This window comes from Pavona decussata, unplaced genomic scaffold (genome assembly GCF_977016875.1).
Source record: "Pavona decussata unplaced genomic scaffold, jaPavDecu1.1 SCAFFOLD_366, whole genome shotgun sequence".
NCBI classification, from domain to species: Eukaryota; Metazoa; Cnidaria; class Anthozoa; order Scleractinia; family Agariciidae; genus Pavona; species Pavona decussata.
The window spans coordinates 3,493,409-3,519,727 of NW_028145742.1; the positions used below are offsets into that span (position 1 = coordinate 3,493,409).

Sequence of the window (26,319 nt, forward strand, 5' to 3'; positions counted from 1 at the left end):
GAAACAAACACAAAATGGTAACAGACTTTTCGCACGTATGCGTACGTCGAACAACGGTGACTCGCGTGGATAACGCGTGTTGCATGAAATTACCCATCAATCTTTGTAACCGGCTCGTCTTTCTTACTGCACACGTGGATGGAGGTAAGCCAACAAACGCAGCAATTTTCGCGTTTATATTCTCTTTGTCAGCTGCCGTTTAGAAGTTTTGCATATGCAGATAAGCTTAAGTCACCTTGTTTATCCTTCAGTTTACAAGGTGCCTCACAATAGTGACTTACTGGGCTGGCAGAACTGCACGAGAATGCAGCGGAGCTGACGACAGCCAAATCGAACCGGTAAGCGTGGATTTAAGTCTCATTTAAGCTTGCTGAGTAATACTTTTCTCTCCTTTTTACTTTCAAGAGTTTATAGTTTTCCCTATTACTGGATGTTAATAGTTGCGAGCTATTAATGCACTAGTCAATTGAAACCCCCACCCCCCCGGACCCGGGACAGGTAGGGGGATTTGACAAAGGCCCTGATCAAATCATATCAAAACGTCCAGCCCCTGGGGAAAATCTTGAGATCAAATTCCCCTCCCCCTGGGAACAAATTGGCAAGGGGTTAAAAAAAAAAAGCCCAAACCAAACAAAACAAGACAAAAGAAACCGTTCACACTGGATCAATCAGGAGCAAAATATTATTTAATAAGGCAATAGCTTTCTTTTAATACATCTTAACAAAACTTGTTGTGGATTATTAAATTTTGCAAGAATGTGAATTTCACATTACAACAGAGCATTTCTGAACAGTGGTAGCTTTGAAAATGTTAAACAGCACAGTCAGCGTAAAGCCGCTTTCGACTTGGTGCATCCACAAGTCCCATGCATTCGAAATGGAACCACTCTATAGGGCAGCCAGGATTAGCGCGTGTTTAAGCCTTTTTTATAATTTAGCTCTCACGGGTATATCTTTGACTGACCGCTCTCTCAGTGTAACATATAAGGGGAAGGTCTTTGTAGATTTCTTTGAGCCATATCCATGGTTGTTGCTCTATTAAATGCCAGGCTTTCATGAGGATTTGTTTTAAGTTTAAGTTCTCGGGACAACCTCTTTCCTGTAGGCGTGATCTAGGATTTTGAATTTACTCTTCAAATATGTTTTTAGAAGAGTTTGTTCTGAGAAGTCTCAGTGCTTCGCCTTTGATGAAGCCTTTTTTGACCCCTGGTGGGTGGCACAAAGAGAAGTGCATATATTGAAATGTTTCAGTAGGTTTGAAGTGCGTACGCACCTCAAGAAAAGAATTGCTTCTGAATCTTTCACCTTTATAAATGTTTGTATCCAGAAATGTTTCTGTTTCTGAAATTTCAGCCGTAAATTTAATTGTGGGGTAGTGTTTGTTTGCTTGCTCAATGAACTGCATTATCTCCTCTCCTTAAAGTCCAGAGGGAAAATATGTCGTCTATATATCGTTTCCAAATGAGCGGTTTTAAAATCTCCGTTTTTAAACTCTCCGCAAAGGCGACTGCCATTTTTGTACCCATGGCTGCACCATGGGTTTGTAGGCAGCGTTTTGCATAGAGCTGGAATGAATTTTCTTCTTACTTTTGAATTGTCTTTAAACCAAATTTTGCGAAGCATTTCGCCAATAATCAACCAATATGGATGGCGCGAAAATGACAACGTGCAGTCGATTCACTTCGCAAAGAACTTCAGTACCTGAGTCAAGCATAGTCAAATCTCCCTGATTCCCCGAGGTGGGGACACTGTAAAGAAGCAAAACACATCTTATCCACCACCCCCAGGGGACAGATCTCTGATCAAAAGTGCTTATATGCCCCTATTATCCCCCTATCTGTCCCGCGTCCGGGGGGGTGGGGGTTTCAATTGACTAGTGCATAATTTCGAAAAGAAGGAACCACTAGCACTGCAGTTACCCCCGGGGGGGGGGGGGGGGACTCCCATATGAAACAGACGGGGATGCTCGTCGAAAAGTTTGAATTCAACCCCTAAAGGAGACCATCTGGGCGTGGCTCAAGCTTTTTGTGACCCCTAAAGGAGACCAATCTGGGGGTGGCTTAAGCAAATGCGGTAAACAAAACAAGTTAAAAAGAAAATTTGACTTCTGTTTCTCTTCGAGTAATTCTGTGTTTCTTCATGGAACCCTAAAGGAGACCTTGGCGGCTTTTCGCTGTTTTTTAAGGCCTCCAAGTTCTCTTTTTTGGCGGGAGATTATTGTTCACGGTTGTTCCTTTCCATTGTGAGCTTAACAAAGATGTACTTGCTTTAAAGGGAACCTCCACTCCGACAACAAACTGACGGTAAATTAGCCTCTTCCAGGCATTCAGTTAGTTGGGGCACAGCGCGAAAAAAAGCGCGCAAAGGGAAGCGAAAGAACGCCTGTGGGCAAACTTAACAAATGGTCGTTCCGGTATACCAGGATCTGGTATACCCTCTGATTGGTCAATTTTGACAGATTTTGTCAACACTAGAACGTTGCTGACCCAGATGTGAAATTCGATATGGTGGCGATCCTATCATCAAGTGTCAAATCTGCGATAAACAACATTCTTAAAGATTTCCGCATGTGGAGCGCCTTCGCGAATTTTTTTACTTTATTTTCGCGAATAATTTTTCGAAAAAAGCTACTTTTCTAGGGATTTGGGGAAGAAACCCATTAAAGCCGAGATAAGCCCATTAAACTTTCATCTCGTTCAGTTCTGATCATTATAAAGATAAAGGAGATCAGTTTACGTCTGGAGTTGCAACCATGAAAAATGTCAGACGTTCGTCAGGATAAATCCTGTTTCCTAGCCAGAAACATAATAAATTTTGCTCCACAAGCGTTGATTCACCAAACAACACGAAAGTGAAAAATCACTGGCACATAAGACGGTTGAACATCACAACATAAACAACGAAGGAACTTTAACACTCTAATGACTGTTTGTTCTCCGTAGATATTCATGGCAGAATCGATTTGGCCACAAATAGGCGATACTCCCAACGTACTTTGGTCATCACCACTTGTCTGTCCACAAAGGGACAAAGAACGCCGTGATTTGCTGGTCGATTCCTGTAGATCTCTTGAGTGCGTGTTAGCACGCTTCGCGGAAGGAGTGTATTTTTCAGCCGGCGATCTAGCGTTCGTCTGTCATTTTGCCGGAATTCTGACTAGGGTCTGATTGACATCTGCTGACAACTGAAAACCACAAGCCATATAAGTGGGCGGAACGACCATTTGTTAAGTTTGCCCACAGGCGTTCTTTCGCTTCCCTTCGCACGCTTTTTCTTTATTTTTTTGCGCGCCTTTTTTCGTGCTGCGCCCCAATTAACTGAACGCCTGGAAGAGGCTAACGGTAAATTGTCGGAAATAAAGTCTAAATTCTAAATTTTAAGTTTAAAAGTAGAAGTAACATTCAAGTGTGCTAAAAATTTGATATGATTATCGCCTATTTTCGATTTTAAATTTCCTGGGCGCCGCCATGTTGGATTTTATGACATCATATGGTTGCCGCTATTGTTAGTCAGCAAAAAATGTTTTGTGCGAAACAATAGAGCAACCATATTACGTCATGAAATCTAAGATGGCGGCGCCCGGGAAATTAAAAATGAAAAAAAGGCGATAATCAAATTATATTTTGTCCAACACAGAAATATTATTTCCATGTCTTACAACGAAATTTAAAATTAGATTGTATTTTCAATGATTTAACGTTAATTTATTTCAAGAGTGGAGGTTTCCTTTAAGGTTACCCGGTACCTTCAAAGGTGTCTTCAGATGTGTCGCGCGTCCAAGCGATGTAGCGCGTCCGGTTTAAACTGTAGATACCTGAACCCTATATCAAATTAAAGCTTATAGAGCTCGCTATCCAACTAAACCAAGAATTTTGAAATAAAATGAATTGCCAAATTTTTAGGGCTGTTTTCTAGAATAAATTTTTTTCACTTGGAGGAACTACTTCAAAGAGCTAAAACTCAAAAGGAATTTGTTCGTTTGCCTTTAAATTTGGACAGTAGCTAGTTTAACATATAAACAACAAAATTGTGTCTGCGAATTTTTTATTTCGAAATATTTTTTCTCCAAGAGCGATTTTTGTATGATAACTCCACATGTTTTAAAACCTATTTCGAAAATGTTCTGTAACTTTTCACTGGAATTGAATATGCCAAAACGCAGACACACTTTTTTAGCGCTTTGGGTCCGGAAACTGAGGAGCAAATTAATTTAGCGAAAAACAAAATTCACTTTGACTTGTAGCTTTCGAAAGGTGATTCGGCCACTCGCATTTAGTGGTCGTGAAAAATTGGACAATTCATTTTATTTCAAAATTCTTGGTATAGTTTGATAGCCAGCTCTATAAGCTTTAATTTGATATAGGGGTTTGGGTATCCACAGTTTAAACCGGACGCGCTACACTGCTTGGACCCTAGACACCTCTGAAGGTCTTGGGTAACCTTAAAAGATGAAAAAAACATGTCTTGATTTCAGCCCCATGCGGTAGGTTCAGAAGGATCCTTCCCCCTACCCCCTAAAATGCCTTAAAATATGGGCAAACGACAGATTCTGATTGGTTTATCATTCTACTGGCTATTGTGACCTTTTCAGGACAAAAAATAAACCCAGTAGGGGAGGGAGAAGGTATCGAGTTTCACACGCGGGGCATGCGCGAGGCACGGCTGGTTTTAGCCGGTGTAGGAGTCAATGGGTTAACCAGTTGAGTTGCAAATTGAACGCATGTATTGAACGGGAATTTTCCGGATCAGTGGCCAACCAACATTCTGGTGGTACGTGATGTCTACAACTCTGCTCTGTACCTGTTAAAGCCCCACCACTCATACACATCTCTGGCCATTAACTCTTCCGAAAGAATGAGAATCTCCACTCACAAGCCAATTAGCATATACAACAAGTTAGACAGAAAATGAAAAAGAGAAAGAAAAGAAAAGTCTTAATTTTATTTACATTATGCCATCGCCAAACAACATATGGAGACAATTATTAATTAAAACTATATGAACTACTTTAGCCTAACTTTTCTGCAGGCCTTTATCCACTGGCAACAATACCGATAAATTTATTCACGAGTTTTGAAATTTTTTCAAATTTTGTGCATGCAAATATACATCTGAAAATAATTTATTGTTTCATTCAATTTCCAATTTTTTTCAAGTTCCTGTCCCCAGAACACAACCCAGTCAAAATTGTTTTGAGTAGAAGGCAAGATGGTTTGAGTAGTAGGCAACTTGCAGACACCTATCATAAATTTTTGAGACGTAATATTAATTTTTGGTGTGAAACAGGCGGCAGATATTTCATTGAAAGGCGACAAAATCGCTGACTTGCGGAACATTTTGATTGGGCTGCTGTCATTTCAGATACTCACAGACTCATTTGACTCATAATGCTTGGGAACTCAATGAATCCATATGATTCTCAATAAATTCTTAATGGTCGGTAAAGTTGCAAGGCACTATATAATCAAATGATATTTTATATGTGAGTGTATGGAAATTTGAACAGACAAGAATAAATTAAATTTCTAGCTTCAAAAGAATAAATTGTTGCATAATACCATTACTTCCATATTCTACCAGTCATGAATGGAGTGCTCCACATGGAAGGGGGGGGGGGGGATGGCAGTCAGGGGAGTGGTTGGAGGAGGTAGTGTACACCAACTTAAAGCTTTTTTTGGATAGTGTACTTTATTGTAAACCCTCTGGATATGGAGATTAACCTAGGGTAGTGAACACTAATCTTTGTCAATCAAGGAAAGCAAACTAATACCCTTAGATCTGTGGTATTATTAACTTAATGACAATTTTGGACATTTTTGTTGCAGGCAAGGTCAACATTTTTCCAACCAGGAGAACAATGATGGGCTGTTGAGGGTATCCCGTGTTAGTGGAATGAAGATGATCAGGTAACCATGTGTGTTGTGCTGAAGAAACTTAATGTTATTCTTAAATTTTAAATAGAAGTGTAAAAATTGAATCACATAGGCATGACAGCTGTTTACTAACAAACTTTTTCCTTCATCTTGTAGAATGCTCTACACCATTCATCTGTTACAGAATTAAAGCTCATCGGTCCAGATGAATTCAAGATAACGTGGACACAAATATTATTAAGGTGATTATTTTCAGTTGTAACAACAACTTACAACAATTTATTTGTACCTAAAAAAGAAAGAAATTACAACCAATTAAAACTGATTTGAACAAGAAAGTTGGTAGCAGGGCACCCCTGTTGTTTCTAAGAGGCCTTTTTGAATTTTTTTTTTTTCTAAAAACAAAACATTTTTCTTCATCCTGCAGTTGGATGCTCTACTCCTGATTCATCTGTTATAGAACTGAAGCAAATTATTGCAGATCAATTCAAGATTAAGAACACAAGGTGATTATTTCCAATTGCAATGTCCTCAGTCTAAGAGACCTTTTTCTAAATTTTATCTAAAAAGCAATGTTTGGTGAGTTGCTACAATCTCCAGTGGAACAACCTCTGAGGAATATTTTCAAAGCTGCTGTATACTATTGCTATACAGAATATAATTGAACTATTCTGTTATCCATGTTATCCATGCAGTGTGAAATTCACAAAACTCTAGTGTTAGGTTGCAAGTTGAATTTCTTGCACTCATTAAGAATCTTCATCCACTCACACTTGGATCAATTCACAGCATGCCTCATGCACATGTTATCAGCTTCTCCATGGGGTCAATCTCCCAGCTAAACTTGCAAGGGAGACTGTAGAATCAAGCAAACTTGAGGAATTTCCCCTGGGGAGTTGGAGTCAGGTGTCACTCAGCAGAAAATCCCCCTTATATCCACATCATCTCAGGTAACCACATCATCTCATATAAGTACTGAAAGAGAGAACTTGTTGACTATAGTCTGGGAATGATTTCAACAACTTAAATTAGACTTGAAGATTATCGATATGATGTGTTTGTTGGATAATTCCAGAAAATATCCATGCATACCCTACAATGAGTGGTATCAATATTGTTACCCCCTTGCCTTCGAAAATTCCAAAATGCTCAACCTATACCTGCCAACTCTCAAGCATTATGTGCGAGTCTCACGCCTGGGGAATAGAGACATTGATCTCACGCATCAAGGACAATTTCTCACGCCTGACTCACAAATCTGGACGAGTTGTTCTAAAAAAACTTCATTTTATTTCAGATTTGTTATGTATTATTTCTTTGCTCCTTATAACAATCGCAAAAGCTTTCAAATGTCTACAACCCGTCTGAATCGTAAGTGTTCAAAGGTCGTCGGAATATCGTTGTCCATTTTCGGCAACGTTCGGAAGTCTTCAGAAGATCGTCAGAAATCTTCGGAAGTTGCTCGGACGTTTCCGGAAATCCCGTTCATGACGACAAAAATCTCACGCATTTGACTCAGAAAAAGTTGGCAGGTATATCAACCCCCCATGCCCTCAGAATATGCCATTCACTAAATAAGCATGACAGTTAATCCCCGCTCTCCTCTGAAATTTCCTTTTTCTTCTCCAACCCCTTTGGAATTCCCTGTTTGATCTCCTAATGTTTCCAATGCATGAGAATTTATGATTTTTACGTGGGATGCCCTGAAGGGGCATACCGTGTCTAAAAGCAGGTTGATTTCTTTTTTTTTTTTTTTTTTTTCTTCCTCGTAGCCACAAATCTGTACATTAATTTATTCTTTAAACCCTCCCCTCTCCTACTCGGGATGTATTGTTCTGATTGTCTTCAACAGAAGCAGGTCAATCCAAATTCATTCTTGTCGCTTATATCGCAAGGGAGGGGACCCACTCTCCCCTACCTGTGTGACGTCAACGCATCATTTGATATATTTACTAAAAATGGATTAAATTGTCGCGCCATATTGTTAACATGTTGTGGACTCAAGTATGCCGTTTTCAAACGGAAATTTCACCATTTTGAAGCGGTGAATCGAAAGAATAACTTCTAAGAAGCACCCGACATTTAAAACGGTGGAAATTGGAGAGTTCCTGGCGAAGGAATCGTGCTTTGTTTGACAGTCTTAGACCATGACACGAGACTGAAAAGAGGTCATTGAGAAGCTTTTGTTATCGTAATGGAATTTCACAAATTTCCGGTCTGAGTTGCGTAACACAAGGGAAACAACGTAACGCGATCGTCGTGACTCAAACTATTCCATTAGCAAGGATAGTTTTATCAATCGGCGAAGCATACAGTTGGAATAAATGAATCAGCCCCAGCATCACGCGTAATGCCAGTATAGCAGGCATCTTGTTCCCCTACAAAAAAAGGTTTTGCTGGTGAAGTGACTTAACAGTCTTTTGAAAAGACTGATTCCTGTCTTGCAACTCAACTCAGAATTTCCAAGCAGATTGGATGTGGTTCCAGAAAATATCCATAGGAAGGTCAATGGAAATTCCAAGGAGGAGGAGCGGGGGAAGGCGGGGGCTTATAGGCAGAAATGTCTGAGGGATTAATGGGGGTGGTGTCCATGTAAAGAATTTTTCTAGAGGTTAAGGAAATTCACAAAAATATCGTGAGCAAGGCACAAACTTGGCAGAAACAAATTTAAGTCACCATTTGTGGAAAAATAATTATTATCCAGGACAAAAGGAGCACAACCAATGAATCACTCAACAAAAAAGTCATTTTGGTAAAAGTGTTGTCTGCTTAATTCTTGTATTAAGGCGTGACTAAGTTCCTTTCTCCGACAGTTAATTTTCTTAAAAGTTCGACTTCGCAGCGTGATCAATTGGCCTCAGGCCGTGCCCGTGACTTCCAATCATTTGAAGTTCAATTTTTAACTGTGGCCACAAAATGTGTATTTTCTTCAATGCAATCTTTCAAAAAAATATTTCTGGAAAAAAGGGAAAGGATTCTGCAGAGATATTTCCATCCAGTGAATATTGAATGAACATGCATTGCAGTTGAAATTTAATCCAGCACTGAACTCCAAACTTTCCCGATGTATGCAAATTTTGGTGAAGATTGAATTCCGTCAGACATAAAATAGTGACATTTATTTGATAAAAACCTGACATGAAACGTTAACAACAGAAACTTGTTTTCTTTCTCGAATTCATTTAATTCAATTAAGAACTGTATGTATTGCAACTATTAAGTGCTGAGACGTGAATCCAAGGACTAATTCATTTGTAGTTTTGATTATTAACTAAAACTGTCAACAAATCATCCAGTTGACAGAGCAGCTTTTTTGAAGTCCTTCAAATTCTCCTTGATAAGTTTAAATCCAGTATCAGATTTGATCGATGTGCAACTTGTTCATAGCAGTTTTTTTGCGGTAAAATCGCATATATTTATCTTCGGAGATTATTAGTAAAATATGGAATTGCAAAGACCATCGATTTAGGTAATAAATAAAAGTGCAGGAAATTCCTGGGCGGTGGGGGGTCTTCAAAAAAACCTCTGGAATGCAAATTCCAGGGGGATGGGGGTGGGGGGGTCTAAAGTGAAAAACCTTCCGTGGTGGGGTTATGGATATTTTATGGAACCACACACGTAACTGACAGTTGTGTAGGTATAAATAAGGGTGCCTGTAAGACGTGGAAACCTGAAGGAACCCCCCGCATTACCCACTTGGAACCTGTGGGACAACAAAAAATAATAATAACCTATTCAAGAGGGATACCGTAATTTATAAAGAAGACCGATCGATATTATTAAGTAGTTTAACCTAAAAAGGATAAGAATGGGTGAATAAAACTGGACAGCAGAGTATGATTATATTACAGACAAGAATTGGACGACATGCAGTCCTTTTACCAATTAATGAAACTCGAACAAAATTTGAGAAAAAAAGCCAACAGTTTAAAACTTTTCAGTGAATAAATAGAGGACAACAGTTGAGTTAAGTTTTGAGATCGATTTAATTATTACTATTACTATTATTATTATTATTATTATTATTATTATTATTATTATTAATTTAAGCGCCAAAAAAAATGATGTGTACTGTCCAATTACACCAGGGACAATGCGTACACTGTCCCATTAATACTCAAATCATGGCTGCTGATAGCCAATCACATTCAGGAATTTTGTTATAGTTATGATTAAGAGAGGATCCACCACAAAATCAGGCAATATTAAAATATGTGTCTACATTGAGCCCCTCAGATTTTGTTTATATTTTGCACTAGGCTACATATTGAGGTAACAAAACAACAGGTAGAGTAATATGGAAAAGTTCTTTGACATGTGGATGATATTGAGGTCAACATTTTTATGGTTCAACTTGGGTAAAAAATGGCCAAATTTAGACTCATCTTTCCACTGAAGTATTTCTTAAAGCATTGCATCTTTCCGGCTCTAAACACTAGTGCAATTAACATTACCTGATGCCATTAATCAGTGATAGAAGCAAAATTTTAAATACTGTTCTGGGTTACTAGAAAACCTACTTTGAAGATATGACTCCTGGTAATTTGTGACGATAAGGAGTTTAAGTAAAAATTACGATTCAATATCACTGATGTGGTGTTAAATTAAATGATTAGTTGGCCATAATTTTATAACACTCTTCATGGATAATAAATCCAAGTAAAAAAAGTTTGTAAAGTTTAAATGGCAGACAAGATTTTGGAGGACAAAAGTGTGCTATATGTGAGTGATGCAAAGTAAAAATGTACAAAGAGTTTCATGCCCAAGGTAAACAAGATATTAGAAGGCAAATGCGGCTGAAATAACACAAGTAGAACTTTTAATGCCCAAAACACCCAAAGATGTTAATTATAGTACTAGATACTAAAAATTGTAGTAGACTTACAGTGTAGAAACAGAGATACAAGTCACTCGCCGTGTTTGAAAATCAGCTTCAAGCCTATCTTCATGACAAACTTTACCCAAGATCTCAACTGTCTTGAAGCACTCCCGTATGGATGACAGTTGGAATCTTAAAGGCCCACATTCACCCAAGATGTATTGCGCGCCGAGGAACAGTTTTCATATATGAAAACCCTCCCATTTTATTTGAGCGCGAGTCGAGTGAGAAAGCAATAAGCAATCACGAATATTCTTTCCCTCCAGCACGAGTCGCCTAGGAAACCCGCATGAACCGCTTGAGTTTGGACAGCCAATAAGATCACACGTTTGGGCAATACAGCATTTCAAAACAAAAACAATCGACTGCAATGACTCTTGGGTGAAGGTGGGCCTTTAAATAAGAATTCGGTGTGACCATTTGTGTTTTATGTTCACCCAGTTGATGGCTTTTATTCCTCCACAAATCTTCTGAGATGTCTTCGCTGAAATGGTTCGATTCACTTTGCCATCGATACTCTCCAATCCGACTTGAAACGTCATTGACATAAACTTCACTTTCTGATCGTTCGCGATGTTAATGGTGATTAGTTCGTTTCGACCTCTTACACCCAATTCTTCTACTAGATCTTCGTTAATGTATGTTGTGTCACTTCCCTCGTCAAGGAAACACTTCACGAGGATTCTTTTGTTTCCATTCTTCAGAATTAACGGGACCGTCTGAAGCGCGACAACCTTTTCACGCGTCTGTACTGTTTCCATTGTGGCTGTATGTGTACCTGCGTCCCCCTCCGTGATCTGGGAAGTTGCACTTTCTTGGCTTAAATGGGTCTGATTAGCATTACTGGTACCCCCTCTGCTTTCCTGGAAGGCTGTTTTTGTTTCGTTGTCCGCCACTGATGGTAAAGGACTTGTTCCGTCTGAACTTCCGCGTTGTGATTTTCGATGCAAAGGAGCTCTTTCTGCACAAAGTAGTCAGTAATGAGTATCCTTGCAACCATCGATTTTGCACTCTCTGTATCTTGGACATGAGTTTGCAAGATGATCGTTACGGAGACATCTATAGCAGAGCCCCAGGGGCTAAGCAGTTTCCCATCGTCTCTCGATCTACTGGCCTTACTTTAAATAATTGTCGCAGTGCCAAAACGGATGACTGTGACCACAGAGCTTGCACTTTTGAATCTTTGGTTCCACACCACCACTAGTAGACACAAATGATTTAGCGCTGTCTTTGCTTCGTTTCCAGCGTACCTTCTTCTTCCTCGTCTTTGTGTCTGATCTGATTCCATTTCTAATCTCAGCAGCTTGTATCCGATATTCTGCTTCTTTTGCAATCCAATCTTTCAGCTTCTTGAGCGACTCATGTTCTCGATTTTCCTTAAGTTTATCCACTGGTAGCACTTAGCCAGCAACTTCTGGTATTTTCGCAAGTATAATAGTATACAAAGTTCCGTCTTTCAAGTCTGATTGGCGTTCATTCTCTTTCAGGTTAATTACAGTTCTTTCCAACACATCCCCAAACTTCTCTAGTGCTTTAGCATCATCTTCATGAAGCGTATTCATCTTCTCTAGCTCTTCTAAATTCCCTTGCACTTGACGTCGACTTCCTCGGTACTTCCTTAGTAGTCTTGCTTTTGCTGTCTCACATGCTGCTTCAGAGTAGCCCAATTCCTTGACTGTCTCCGCGGCCTCACCAGCCAGACATCCTTCCAACCTCAACATTTTGAACTGCATGCTCCCGATACAGCATTATGCGCATTGCATAAGCTACTAACTTGAGTTAACATGATAACATGACAATGACAATTCCTCCGATACTGACAAAGTTTACTGGTTTAACATCAGAGTTAAATTGGACTTCACATTCTTTTTCTCTCTTTTCAACGCTCCAACTACTGTATGTAATTGAATGACTTCGTTCTCATACCTTTCTTGATCGTCTTGTTTTCCCTCATTGGCCATTTCGTCTCACTCCTGCGCCAAAAAATGTTGATCCATGGTTTGAAAATTCGCAGTCGGCGACTGATTCCTTCCTCCAAACACTGCACATGAAAAATGTTGCAAACTGTGCCGAAATAACCTTTAGAATCTGGCTCAAAGGACCAAAAATGTTCAGGCGATTTCCTGAACATAGAGTTCCGTAAAGTCCTAGCCCTAAAATCTCCCAAAAGTCTGAAAGTAACCCTCCATAAACCATATGCATGCACCCCCGAGCAAAATCCAACTCCGTTTATTTTTGCTCACGCGATAGATACAACGCGCCATCAATTTCAAAAGTTACAAACCAGCCAATGCGCGCGCGCTTTCATATAAGGCAATCAGCAGCGAAAATTATCAATCAAATGAAACTTGTCAGCGCATGCTCTGAAAAGCATAAATTCAATATCAAGTTTCATAAAGTTTTCTTTAAAGTCACGACAACTTGTACATCCTTATGGGATGGTAGAGCACTGTTTTAGACTTCCTGTTTTCCCAAGATAGCAGCTATGCGCAGAAGAAATTCTACCACAGGAAAATGAGGCTATTATCACTACATTCCCCATTTTCAGCTCCATGTATGTGCTTTAACAATTAGAAGTAAATTTCAGTTGTATCCCTGTAGTTGCCATTGTGATTTTACAAACCTTTGTATAATTTCCCCATCCTCCTTTCTTTGATCTTTAAACAATCTTGAGAATATTGTTCCTTTGGAAAGAATCCAATCCAACCTCTTGGGGAGGGGGGGGTGTCAACCCCATGGAGAAGCCCGCAGGTCTAAAACTCAGGTCACAGGTAAATGTCACAGGTAACAGGTACAACCCTAACCCTAACCTCGGGTTAGGTTAGGGTTAGGGTTGTACCTGTTTCCTGTGACCTGTACTTGTGACTTGGACCTGCATTTTAGACCCGCCGTGGAGAAGCTGATGACATGTGCATAACTCTACTGCTTGTATACAAATATTAGGTATGGTATAAATGACTGATGCAAGTCTATTGCCAAGTTCATTTCGAGCGAAAGATTGCATTTTAATAAAATCCATGGTTACACAGCATATATATTCCATCTTTAAAACAAATGTCTAACAAACTCATTCTTTTTTTGCTTAGTGAAAAGAAGAGTAAAGATGGATAACAAAGATTGGTGACTGAAAGAAAACTTCATCAATGGACTGTGGAGATGGTGGAATGAAGGGCAGCATATGCAAGAAGGTGATCGCCACAACAAGCTCTTGGTTTGTCTCATTATGATAAATTTAGATATAAGGTTTTTAAATATTGAGCTATCTGTTTCCAGAACTGAAGGGCTCATTTAAACAAGACATGTTTGTCACATTAACAATCTACTAGCCAGGCTTTTTCACAAAACAATTTCCATTCAATTCACCCTTATGGTGGTTTTAGTCAATACTTTGTGACCCAGCCCGGGAGGTCTTTAAATGTGGGGTACAGCTGGCCCGGGGTTTTCCTCCTACGAACAAGTGGACGTACGGGGAGGTTTTTCACCCAGCTGTTGTTCCACAACCCCCATTCAAATTAACCTTTGCTTTCAATTGGAACGTATTTCAGTTAGTTTGTGGATTGATTTTTTTTTTTTCAGTCTATTACTATTTAACCAGCTACAAAGTTTTTTTGATTCTTCGTACAGTTGGTAATTAAGCCAACATCCCCTCCAATTTTTGCGATTCTTCAAGATTTCTAGAATATAATATCTCAATTTATTGGTCATTTCCTCTTAGGAGTGATGGCGCAATAAAAAATAAATTGCTCTTTTGTTTTATTTTCTGTCTGTAAAATTGCCCGTAGCTGACATAACAAGAAGCATCATCTTTCTTCTGTAGCTGGTTAGATAATACTGAGCAAAACCAAGCTTGCCAACCACCCAAGGATGACACGGGGCATTGCCACATTTTAGTCCGTAAATTCAAATATTTTGAATTATTAACCAATCTTTGTGGATGTCTGAGCACTAAGGAAAAATACAATTTCCAATCTTTGAATGTGCATTTGTTTCTACATTTTTTATGAGCAAGTAAATTATGATCGTCCGGGTGAGTGTAGTCCTGAGAAGGACTGTTTGAGGTAACATTGATTAACACACCAATCACTTTTTACAGTCTTCACAGCTAATAACACCACAGCTTACTGACAAACAAACAATAACATCTCAACTTCATGGACCAATCAGGTCAATAACCAGAGACATTTACAACATCCACTGCGGATCCACAATCTACATGACTAGATGAAGATGACTTCCACTCAGGTTGTTGAAACATCAGTCAATGTCACCTCAAACAGTCCTTCTCTGGACTACACTCACCCAGATGATCATAATTTACGTACTTATGGCATGACTCGTTGGTTGAAACCATTTACAGTTAAATTGTTTATATAAATTTCATACAAATTGTAACAAACCAATTTTAATTTTTTTTCTCATTCGTTTTGTTGGGTTTGGTTGGCAAGTTTTTCATACCTTCTCTTGTGAGTGTGCCGCCTTTAACTGTACAAACAAGTGTTCATTTGTTAACGTTTTCTGTTTTCTTTAAAAATATTATGCTCATATACAGCTTTCCACTTTTCTGAGCATGTCTTTGCTTTTTAGAGTTACTTTCCTGCTACATTGGTTACCCTATAGCACAAATTTTCAGAATTTATAAATTTACCCAAGCTGGAAAATGTTGATTTTCCCTGTAGGTATTCACTTCATGCAGTTTGGAGCTCATGTGAAACTAAATAGAATCACAATTAACATTGTTCTTCAAGACAAAAAAATCAGAAGGAAAAATACATGTAGGGGAAGTTATCTTTTACTTGAGCTATGTTTGATAGGGTGACAATTTGCATTTTTTTGTTTCCCAAAAACATGAATTCATTTTTTTTTTTTTGTGTTTTCATTGGCAAGAAAGAAAGCTGATAGGCTTTTTTTAACATTAAAATGAGACACTTGTCTGTACCCAGTTGGAGGAATAAGTTCATTTTTCATACTGAATTTGTGCTGAAATTCCAATATTCATATTATTGATTTAAAGAATATGTTTAAATGACAAACTGATAGGTGACCTCTATTTTATTTTTATACTCTTAGATAATTATTTTCCAAAATCTTATTCCCCCAACTTCTGCTTTAAGGTTGTATTCAAAACAGTGATGGAACTACTGAATGGGATTTAATTTATCAGGCCTTTTTTAATCTCTTGAACAAAAAAAATATTTCTTCGTATAGTTATTTGGCCCAAATTGACTGACCCTTAAACTTCACTGAAAAGATAAGTGCAAATTCTTCTGTTCAAAATCCATTTGATGGCCAACAATTGCAATAATTTTTGTGACCACAACCAACAGAAAATAAAAGAGGTTGAAACTCACCAATCACAAACCTTGGACATGGCCTTTTGAACCAGTGAATAAAATGTCTAACTGATATTTCTAATTGAGGTCAAATAAGGGACCTTAAGTAGTGAGGACGACGTTGTCTTTGAAAACATAAACTCAAAATTAAATTTGAGTCTCTGAACTAACTTGCAATAGATTCAAGTCATTCAATTTGCCTAATGCAAGAGGACTATGCAGGAGCTGAATTTTTAGGGTGGCTTTCAAGTTCAGAAACAGGAAGGAAATCCACCCTTCTGTTTTCACGTTTTCCATGAATCATTGAAATTGGTCATTTTGCACTGTCATTTTTCAGTGGGGAACATAAAAATGCACAAAAGTGTATAAGGCACATGCAGAGCCAGTGTTTTGCTAACTAAAACTACTGTTTTCTGATGTTCTCATTGCAGTTGTCATCATAGCTTCTAAGGTCCCTATTAATATATGGCCAAGTATAAAAAGTGTTACTTGCAACCTTGATATTGAGAGTTTGCCTGTTAATGACAGGGACCGGACATCCATTTATCATTCAAAATTATCCTAAACAGTAGTGTCCATCACTGTTTTAAATTTACATTTTATTATGATCTACTATTTTCAGTCATGATCATGTTGAACAAAGATGTACAATGCATTAAGCATTAATAAATTGGAAAAGGAAATTAGTTTTGACACAGTACTGAAACAATGCAGCATTCAGATGTGGTTAGAATAATACATTCCACACTGATGATAAAACTGATGATAAAACTATCAGCTTTCATTTCACTGATCTCATTGGCATTTCACCCAATTTGTATACTCTTAGCATTACATAACCCAAGGGTTTGTGTAAAACAGACTATTTTCGTTTACAGTACAATGCAGCAAAATTAATGTTCAACATGATCATGATTTGGTAGTTAGTTGGTCTAAGTAGTATTTTTCTCATTTCAAAACAAAGGAAGCAGTTTACATGTATATTAAGCAATCATTGTTAAGCAAAAATGGAGCACTACGTAATTTAATTTTCCTGGACTTTGTTTATCACATTAGTTTATATTTTTTTTAGTTTTCACTACTTAATGACCCTCTCCCAGTGAGGGGCTTTTAGGGATAAATTATGAAACAAATTAATCTGAAACAATTTTCCTAACGACACTCAATTATTCTGCTTCCTTTGTTTCGTAGAACTCAAGCTCATTGACACTGTGAAGCTTGCAAAGGTGGTAGTTCTGGGAAGAAATGGTTTATTTTGGGTTTTTCATTAGGCAGATGATATCTTTCAGCCACTTTACACAAATTATACACAATATTAAAGATGAAATTTATAGTGTTGGCCTTGGTCAAAAAGTGGCACCTTGGCTAGTCAAAGAAATCAACTTCAACTGTTTCATATTATTATTTCTGGCTTTTCTCTGGAAAACCTGTACTAAGGATCTACAAAAAATTAAACTAGTGGCTGAAGGATCTTTTCTGATTTTTTGTTGTTAATGAGCTTGATTTGTATCTATAATTTTTATTGTTTTCGCTAAGCTTTATTAGCAGGTAACACAAACTGGCGGCACACTCACAATCTAGCCAACCATCTCCCTGCCACTGGGTTGCGGAAACTCTGGCTTTGAGAAGGTCTGTATTTCTGGCGTCCTCTGCAATATTCCAACTGAGAATCCTGGAGTGTTTATTCTGATCGACTGATTTCTGAGGGGTGATGTGGACACTGGGAGATTCTCTGTTGATTCACGAGAGGACATGACAACATGGAGGCAGGTGAGGGTTGTTTCCTTTGTCTTCTGGGTTTAATTCAGCTTTGCTTGGATACCACATTGCTAAATTTTTGTGGGGGAAGTTATTTTGGTCAAGATGCTTGTTTCACTTCCACTGTCATGGATGAAAAACCTAGGTGTTAAAGTGACGGGGCTATGATCAGGCTACTCTGATGGATGGTGATAGGGAGGACATTAAGAGGCTGGGGACCCTGCACGCCCCTCTCTGTCGACTAACATGTAGCAATTCGGATTGAGCTGGAAGCCTTGTTGAGGGGATTCTTTGCTGTTTAGCCTTGTAGTCTGTAGGCGGGGTGGGGAACTCCCCACCTTCCGCATGCTTACAGCCTACTTGCTGTGTTGCTGCCTAATCAAGTTTTTTCTGCGCATTGAGCACTTTCTGCAGTCGCAAAATCCTTGCACTCCAAATTCTTCACTTCTAGCAAACACATTTTCCAAAGTTTTTCATAAACAAACCATAAACAAAGGTTACTGCCCTTTTCAATTTTGTTTCTATAATCACCAAATTTTATGCCAAAAATTTATTGATCATTTCCTTCTGTTGAAAAATTATGAACTAAAATTTACCAACCAAATTTTCTTTAATAATAAATAAAATAATTGTTTGTCTCACAGTGTAGTCACTTAATTTGTAGAAGATGGTGATCTACAATTTAAGTAGCAACATCATGAGACAAGCAATTGTTTGATTATTATTGTAACCCACTGATTAACAAAACATGTCACGTGGTACAAAATAAGACAGCGTTTATCAGACAATAACCATTGCCTGATTTTTTCGAGAAAAAAAAAAACAAAGAAAAGATCACAGTTTTAGGTTTTAGATGTTTCAATCCAAACCAACAAACTAGTCAGCCTACATTTATTTTCATGCAGTCATGCCATGGCTAGCACTGGCTGTTTTTTTTCCCCCTTTTTCTTTTCCTTTTAAAGCGTACGTGTTTAAGGAATTAATCAGCGGGTTATAGAGTAAATAAACCCCTTTCTGGTTTACTGGTATACTGGATGATAATGCCCTCAGTTTAAAGATTGTCCTCAACATTTCACAGTTGCCCTTGAAGCTTTGTTTCTGGGCCAACTGTTTACTTTTGTAGACAGTCTTTCAGCCTTGGCCATTATCCTTCTTTTTTTTTTGTTTATTTATTTCTTATTTATATTCCCGGATATACCAGCTGCCTGATGGGGTTTATTTAGTAGAATTAATATATTCCACCAAAATGTCTAAAACATCTTAAAATTTTGTTGAAAATTAACATTTTGTCTCCAACAATAATTCTTGTGGGAACACGGCTACTGTATGCATAAAACAATTTCTTGATGAATTTTGTTCAGATTCCAGGACCCCAAGTACACAATACATGAATCCTACACCTTTCAAGTGTTTGTGTTCATGTATAGTGTTTGGGCTGCCTGTGATCAGATGAAATTGACAGGGAAATGCGCTGTGACATCATGTGGCATAACAGTTTAAAGAATTCAGATGGTCCAAACTTGGTTCTTTATTTTTTGTTAAAAACAAAACAAAACAAAATGCTTATAGATGTGTTGTCTTATGATGTCACAGTTCAAATCTCTTTCTCGAATCATTAATAATTCATGAAATAAAAAGGAAATAATTACCGTGAAGGCGGTTTGGCAAATGTGATCTAAATTATCATAAAATCTGATAAACTTTCTCTTTGAATTTCTCCAAGAATTATTAATGGTTTGAGAAGCTATATCAAACATCCGAAAGACTTTCATCCGTTTCCTAAACTCCTCGAAGTTGGTCCCAAAAAAAAAATCGGCTTCGCCTCGTTTTTTCAAGCCACTTATCGGGTTTGGAAATCGAATGAAACTCTTCCTTTGTTTGATATATGATTCCGGAAAATTGATTTACAATTTACCAAACTTTTCACTTCTTTAAAATAAATTGGCTAAGAAAATCGTAACAAGAAATTTCTTTTCACGCCCGGCACTAAATTATGCATGCTTGCAAATTTTGTTTACAAAAAATGCATTCACAAACATTTGACAGCTTTCAAAACGACTTTGAATGCCCTAAACCGTTTCATAACCACAAATTCTAGGCTCAAAAAAGCAAAAAAAGACTGGAATTGAAAAAAAAATCTTTTGTTTCATACGGCTTGGTTTTCATCACCGCGAATTAGCATAATATTGCACGTGCTTTTACGTCGTCCGAAGCTGTGCGCATAATTTCATTTCGCAGTTCAAAAACCGAAATATTTTTTGTCAAAATGCCGTTACTTTCCTTTTGTTTCACGCTCAATGTTGAGAACACATTAACATAAACCGAGTTTTACCACAGGCTAGCGAACATCAAAAGTTTAACCAGAAAAAACTTAGGTCGGCTTTCTTTAATATTTAGCGCTTTCACACATTAAAATTTTTTCTCCTTGGATTTTGCAACTAAATAGCAGGATTAGGGGCGGCAAATTTAGCTTTTGGTAGCTTCACAGAAAGAACTACCCTCCACGAGACTTTATAGTGCTCTTTGATTTGCTAAATGACAAGGTGCGGCCGGGGAAATGGTAGACGGCACGCTGAACCGGTCTCGTCCTCCTCCTCCTATGATGAAATGCCTTGCTCTTGAACAGCGATGCTTATTTTTTTTCATCCAATACAGTGGAAGATTTACAACCTGAACATTGAATTTGGGAAATATTTTATTTTACCGAATGGCCAAATTATGAAACAAGCAAATTCCAACCACTTTCAAACTGATTGGCACTAAAACAAAAAATCTGGAATTGTGGTATCCAGGAAAAGTTGGATTGGACTCTAGAGGACAGGGAAACAAACCCTCAACAGCCTCCATGTTGTCATATCCGCTTGTGGACCAACAGGGAATCTCCCAGTGTTCACATCACCCCTTAGAAATTATGAGATCAGATAAAACTTGACAGGATTTCAAAGTTGGAATATTTAATGAGGACAAAAGAACACAGAACAAATCTTGCCAGAGCGGAAGCAACTTAAAAGGCAGGGGGGTGGTTGGCTAGATTTTTTTTTAATTTCAACTTTATTTGATGTTGTCTCACAATAAACACTTTAAATACAGTACAACCTTGTGTGTTTATCTTCTACAATTAATGAACCAAGTAATAAACATTGCTTGGACATAACATGTTTACATCAGACAAAAGACTTGGATGTTTCATGTTAACTTTAGCCCAGCATTTATGTTTACAGCCAGCTATTTCAATTAACGTTGTCAGATTAAAATCAAGCGAAAAGACAAGACCGCAATGTTTTGTGGGATTATTTTTTATGAATAATTTTATCAAAATCATCCCTGCACATGCAGGTCATTGTACTGCTAATTACAACCTATTGTTTTCTCCAGGCATGACTGATTTTGATGAATTTATTCATAAAAATCCCACGTAAACTTTCGGTCTTGTCTTTTAGCTTCATGCTTTAAACCGACAACGTTAGTTGAAATGATTGTATGTAGACAGCCCCAGAGCTTCACAGTGTCTACATGGTCTATGCCTAATCTTTTACTTGATATCTCTAAAAATGTATAGGCAAGTGCCCTGCCGTTGGGCCTTTTCACAGAAAAATACGCCAATTGGAAAAATATAGCAAACAAGGTGTGAATACAATGTTTGTACCGAAAAACATAAGATATCAAATTGCTTCTGTCAAATTTAAAATCGGAAAAAAAGTATGAACTGTAAACTGAAGATAACAGGTAAAACATTTTCCTTTCATACTGGAGGAGTGTAGTTGAACGGATAACATCTTATCTGATATCTAAGTTTACTGTGATGTTTTCAGATTTCAAAGTTTAAAGAAATTCTTTGACAAATGATGTTTTTCCCATACAAAAACCCGTACTGCAAACCATGTTTGCCTATTTCCAGATTAGTGGGTTTCACTGCAAAAAGGCCTGTTTGATTGATACTTTTTGACCCTCCACTTGAAGTAATCATAACTAAAAACAGAGTAAAAACTTATTGCCAAAAACTGAAACAGCCTTAAAAGTTTGAAAGTATTCAACTGTCAGATACAGTGTGCTATTGGAAACATTGCTGAGTACTACACTCTCTAAATGCAAAAAAAAAAAAGGATTGTACATCCAGACTACACCTTTGCGCAGTCCAAACATGCAATCACTCTTACTTTGTGCATTTGAGAGAGTTCTCAGTGACATTTTCAATAGCATAGTCAGTGAATGCATTCAAACTTTCACCAGCTTCATCAATTCCTGACAAATTTCTACTAGCATCCTTAGTTACAATTAACATGGTCTTGTAAAGGACTTGCACAGCTTTAAGTTCCCTATTTTACCATTTTAATCTTAGTTGACTAAACACTTGAAAGTCATGTTCCTGTTGTGATGATGTCAAATAAACAGTCATTTTCAAGAGATAAACTAAAAGGCTAACCATTCAGCACCAGGTGGAACCAAAACAGGCCGAATAGGGTTAAAATACAATACAATTGCATGTTCTTTTTTTTCATTTCTTGGACAACAATCCACAGGGAAAAACAGAAAGCACTTTTAGTCTAGAGTGTTTAGTCAACTCAGATAAATGGTACAGGGAACTAACAACCTGAACTGAAAGGCCAAGAAGTATCAGAATCAAATAGGCTTGGGACACTTGCCTACACCTTATATAGAGTTATCAAGTAAAAGAATAGCCATAGGCCATGTAGGCACTTTAAAGCTCTGGTGCTGGCTACATAAACATAATAGACCTTATGCAAAAATGGCTGACATTTTAATATTCTTTCGTTTGTATTCAACTAAGCCTCACTAACCTGGTTCCTGAGTTCAAAAATCAAAAGAATATTTCACCTTGAACGAGGCTAGCGAGGCTAATTAGAATGCACACAAAAGAATATTAAAATGTCAGCCATTATTGCATAAGGTCTATGCTAACATGAAACATTCCAGTCTTTATGTCTGATGTAAACATGTTACAGCCAGCAGTCTAATAAAGAGCAGATTGATGGATGTTAACAAAAGACAGCCTTACATCAAGTGAAATGATGTCTTAACCATTTTGGTCGAGTGGTAACTGCAAAACCCTTCTGTTTCAAGTTAGTTCTTAAATAATTTTTTGGTAGTTGAGACCATACAACCTCACTGATGACTTCTGATGATTTCTTTGCCTTTGTGCGTGATTTAACAAATTGATGTCAGTTTTTCACGCATCTGTCATGATCAATAACAGGACAGATGCAGGAAAAACTGAGGTCAATTTGTTTTTTCACCATAACAAAAAGACAGAAGGGACCAAATGAAGTCAAAATGCGGGATAAAAATAAGAGAAACTTAAATTTTATTAAATCTGATGCAACCAAAATTAAGAACTTGTCACACTATCCTATTGGTTAAAGGAAACAGGGAGACTTTCTATTGGTTGAAAAGTGACAGATTGACATTGATGTTGTGTCAACATTGCATAAATTATAAATTCATGTGTCTGTCCACTTATTGACAATGAAAATTAGCCAATGAGCACTGAGAATTTCTGCAGTTATTGTAAAAAATATATTATTGATGTAGTGTAAGGAGAATTTTGATGTTCATGATCACTCTTAGGAATAAAAGCTGCCAACTTGAATATTTTGTATTTTATTGTTCACTGAATCCAACGTTAACCTTATAAACATTTTTGAAACTCCCAAAAACAGTGTCAGCTATGCCACCAAATTCCTCCATGGAATAAAATATGAATTGCACAATGATGTTGTGCAGACATATCTGTACTGTGTTGTGTCATCAGTGAGGGATATTTCCCCTGTGAATTTAGGTGCCATTTGACAGGTGAATGCATTATGTGCAAAACAAAAAAAATCTGTTTCTCGGGTCCCACTCCCATGAAAGTAAGTGTTAACCAGTTCCAAACAAGGTGTGCAAAACATTAAACTCAAAAATAGGAAGTTCAAAAAGTAAAAAATCAAACTTGATGTAAGAGCTGTCAGTGATTTAGAAGTTGTGAATAACATGGTTAGTATAAACATGCAATGTTTACACTTCACAATCTTGAGACAGCTAATCAACTAATTTGTTAATTAAGTGTGAGGACTAACATGATTTCAAAGTAATAAAAAAACGCTGCTATGCAGCCACAATTCTTTTTCATTTCAGTCCTCAAACTCAATCAAAATCTGTTAATGGATCTCTCAAGTTTATACGATGAAAACAAAACAGTGTTCAGCACAACCATTAGAAAAGCCAAAACTATTTAAAACCTAACTGATCCCAGCCAAATAAGATATCCCAGGTGCAAGATAATTGAACAAAGGTACATGTGCAACCGTAAAAGCAACCAAACTTCGCCTAACTTAAGACAAGAAAGTCAAAGAAACCAGGTGGCAATTCCCTGGAAGGAATCATTACTCATGTTTTACCCCCCAGCATATTAATTTTGTCAGGTTTCCTAATAATTTTGGGTATCCTTGTTGCCCATTCTTACCGCTTATGGCATCTCCATTTTTTTTTCTTTCCTAAAAATTGAAATTTACCTTTTTTGTTCTTCACAAATGTTTGAAAAAATCCCACCATATTTTCCCAGGCAATGTAACCATCTTGCTTACAGGTATGTAATTCCACTGGGTCAAAATGTCAATCTGCTCTTTATTGATATACATACAATCCAAGTAAAGTTCTGGCCCCAGATTTTCAAAGAGTGGATAACTTTATCCAATGGATAAGACGCTATGCAGCAGATAAAATGTATTGGTTGGAGTACATTTTATCCACTGGATAGCGATTTATCCCCTGGATAAAGGTATCCACTCTTTGAACTGGGACCTGCTTGGCTGTCTAAGGTCTGCTTACAACATATCCAGCATGCAGTTTGCAATTCCATACTTGCTCTAATTTCCCTAATTTAATTGTCTCTCAAAAGAGCTTTTTACAGCAATTGGCATGATGACATCACATTAATTCTCCACAATGAACAAATTTTTTTGTCTTATTAAGTTCAACTTTTGTTACAGGTAGAGCTGTATTGGTCATTATTGTCTGAGTAATATTTCAATTCTATCATCTTTTGCTTCTGTTTGTTAAGTTTGTAACTGATGTGGTAAGCTAATTTATTAAATTTAAGCCCTTAGATGACCCTTTCAGGTTTTGATTACAGTTTTGATTACGATAATGTCACATGAATAAAAACTCACAGTTTTGGCAGTTGACATCATTTTGTGTGGGATTTTCACATAACAGTTGAACATGGGGAAGACTGCTCAAATTCTTACATCAATCCAAACTGAAATTTAAATGTATTTGAGCCAAGAATATTATTTTGTTAAAGTACAGTGGCTGTTCTCTTGTGTGTGGCTTTACAAATTCTCAAATTTTGTTTGATGTTGGTATTATGTTTATAAATTTTCACTGAGCAATAATAACTTATTGAAGGACTTGCTGGGAAAAGGGCGTAATTTATGGTTTGGCTTCTGGAATCTATTAGTTCTTGCAATGCACTCTACTTTGGCCTACAGACTGGTTATCATGTGACATTATCGTAATCAAAACCTGAAAGTGCCAGCTTTGTTTTGGTTCCAATCTCAGTAAGCAGACTAAAAAACAGCAGCTAGAACTTTACTTGGAAAAGCAGCTTCAAAGAAAGTAATTGATTAGAAATTCCCATGTACTACACTTGTAACTGATTATCAAAACATCACAGTTTGGATAGTTTGAATTTTTCTTGCCCCTGTACCCTTCCATAAATTTACATACAAAGCCAATCAACAATCATTAGCATTAGCTTAGATTACGAATCAAGAAATGAAGAAATACTACTTAATCCAATCACAGATTTTTGTGAAGTTGTGTAGTTTTGGGAAGCCACCAGTTACTTTCTTCATTCTAGCTGGGTTAAAAGGAGAAGTGTCATGAATGTAAATGCAAAAAATATGGTTTGGAGTATTCTAACTTGTCTTGCAATCTGGTGCTGTACAGCAGATACGGTGAAATTTGTAAATATTGAGTTCAGTCCAATCATCACAAACAAAATTAATTTCCTACAATGATGACAAATCTTTCTGATTTTGAGTAATGCACTTAAATATCTCATGGCACCTCTCCATTTAATACTTGGTTCACTAAAGACAGAATAAACCAAAGGATCATGTACTGTATCTACGTCAATTGTCCAACTGGCCATCATTGAACAATCCCCATCTTCCATCTTCCTATCTTGCCATTATCCTGTAAAATGAATGTACAGAATTTTAGCATTAAACAAATAAGTACCTCCATTAATTTACTTTTTTTTTTTTTTTTTTACAAAAATAATTGTTCAGGCACCGACACACAATTAGCGTCTTCATCAATTTTTGTGATATGAGGGTTCTTAATGGTGAATAAACAGGCAGAACTCATTAATTTGTCTTGTTTAGACTGGCTTTAAAGGACGGTGCCTACTTTTGTTACTGTGCATCTTGAGATACTCCCGTTTTCTATGGGTGGTGCCTACAAATACAGGGAT

General features: G+C 37.4%; 2 long non-coding RNA genes across 6 annotated transcripts in view; one reads left to right on the forward strand and one right to left on the reverse strand.

Moving 5' to 3' along the window:
- Positions 1–24,697, forward strand: LOC146452883 (uncharacterized). 3 transcript variants are annotated; one of them, XR_014859641.1, is made up of 6 exons: positions 30–338; positions 5,826–5,906; positions 6,030–6,115; positions 6,301–6,379; positions 13,839–24,563; positions 24,619–24,697. It is a non-coding gene; the product is annotated as an uncharacterized LOC146452883 (long non-coding RNA). The 3 variants fall into 3 exon arrangements; XR_014859642.1 differs by lacking the exon at positions 24,619–24,697 and having other exon boundaries at positions 115–144; positions 252–338; positions 13,839–20,878; XR_014859640.1 differs by lacking the exon at positions 24,619–24,697 and having other exon boundaries at positions 1–338; positions 13,839–20,878.
- LOC146452884 (uncharacterized) overlaps positions 18,766–26,319 on the reverse strand; it is a 10,617-nt gene continuing 3,063 nt past the window's right edge. For 2 of the 3 annotated variants that reach the window (XR_014859644.1, XR_014859643.1), the window contains one exon: positions 18,766–26,039. This is a non-coding gene — a long non-coding RNA (uncharacterized LOC146452884). The remainder of the gene's footprint in view (positions 26,040–26,319) is intronic. The other variant, XR_014859646.1, reaches the window with a different exon arrangement.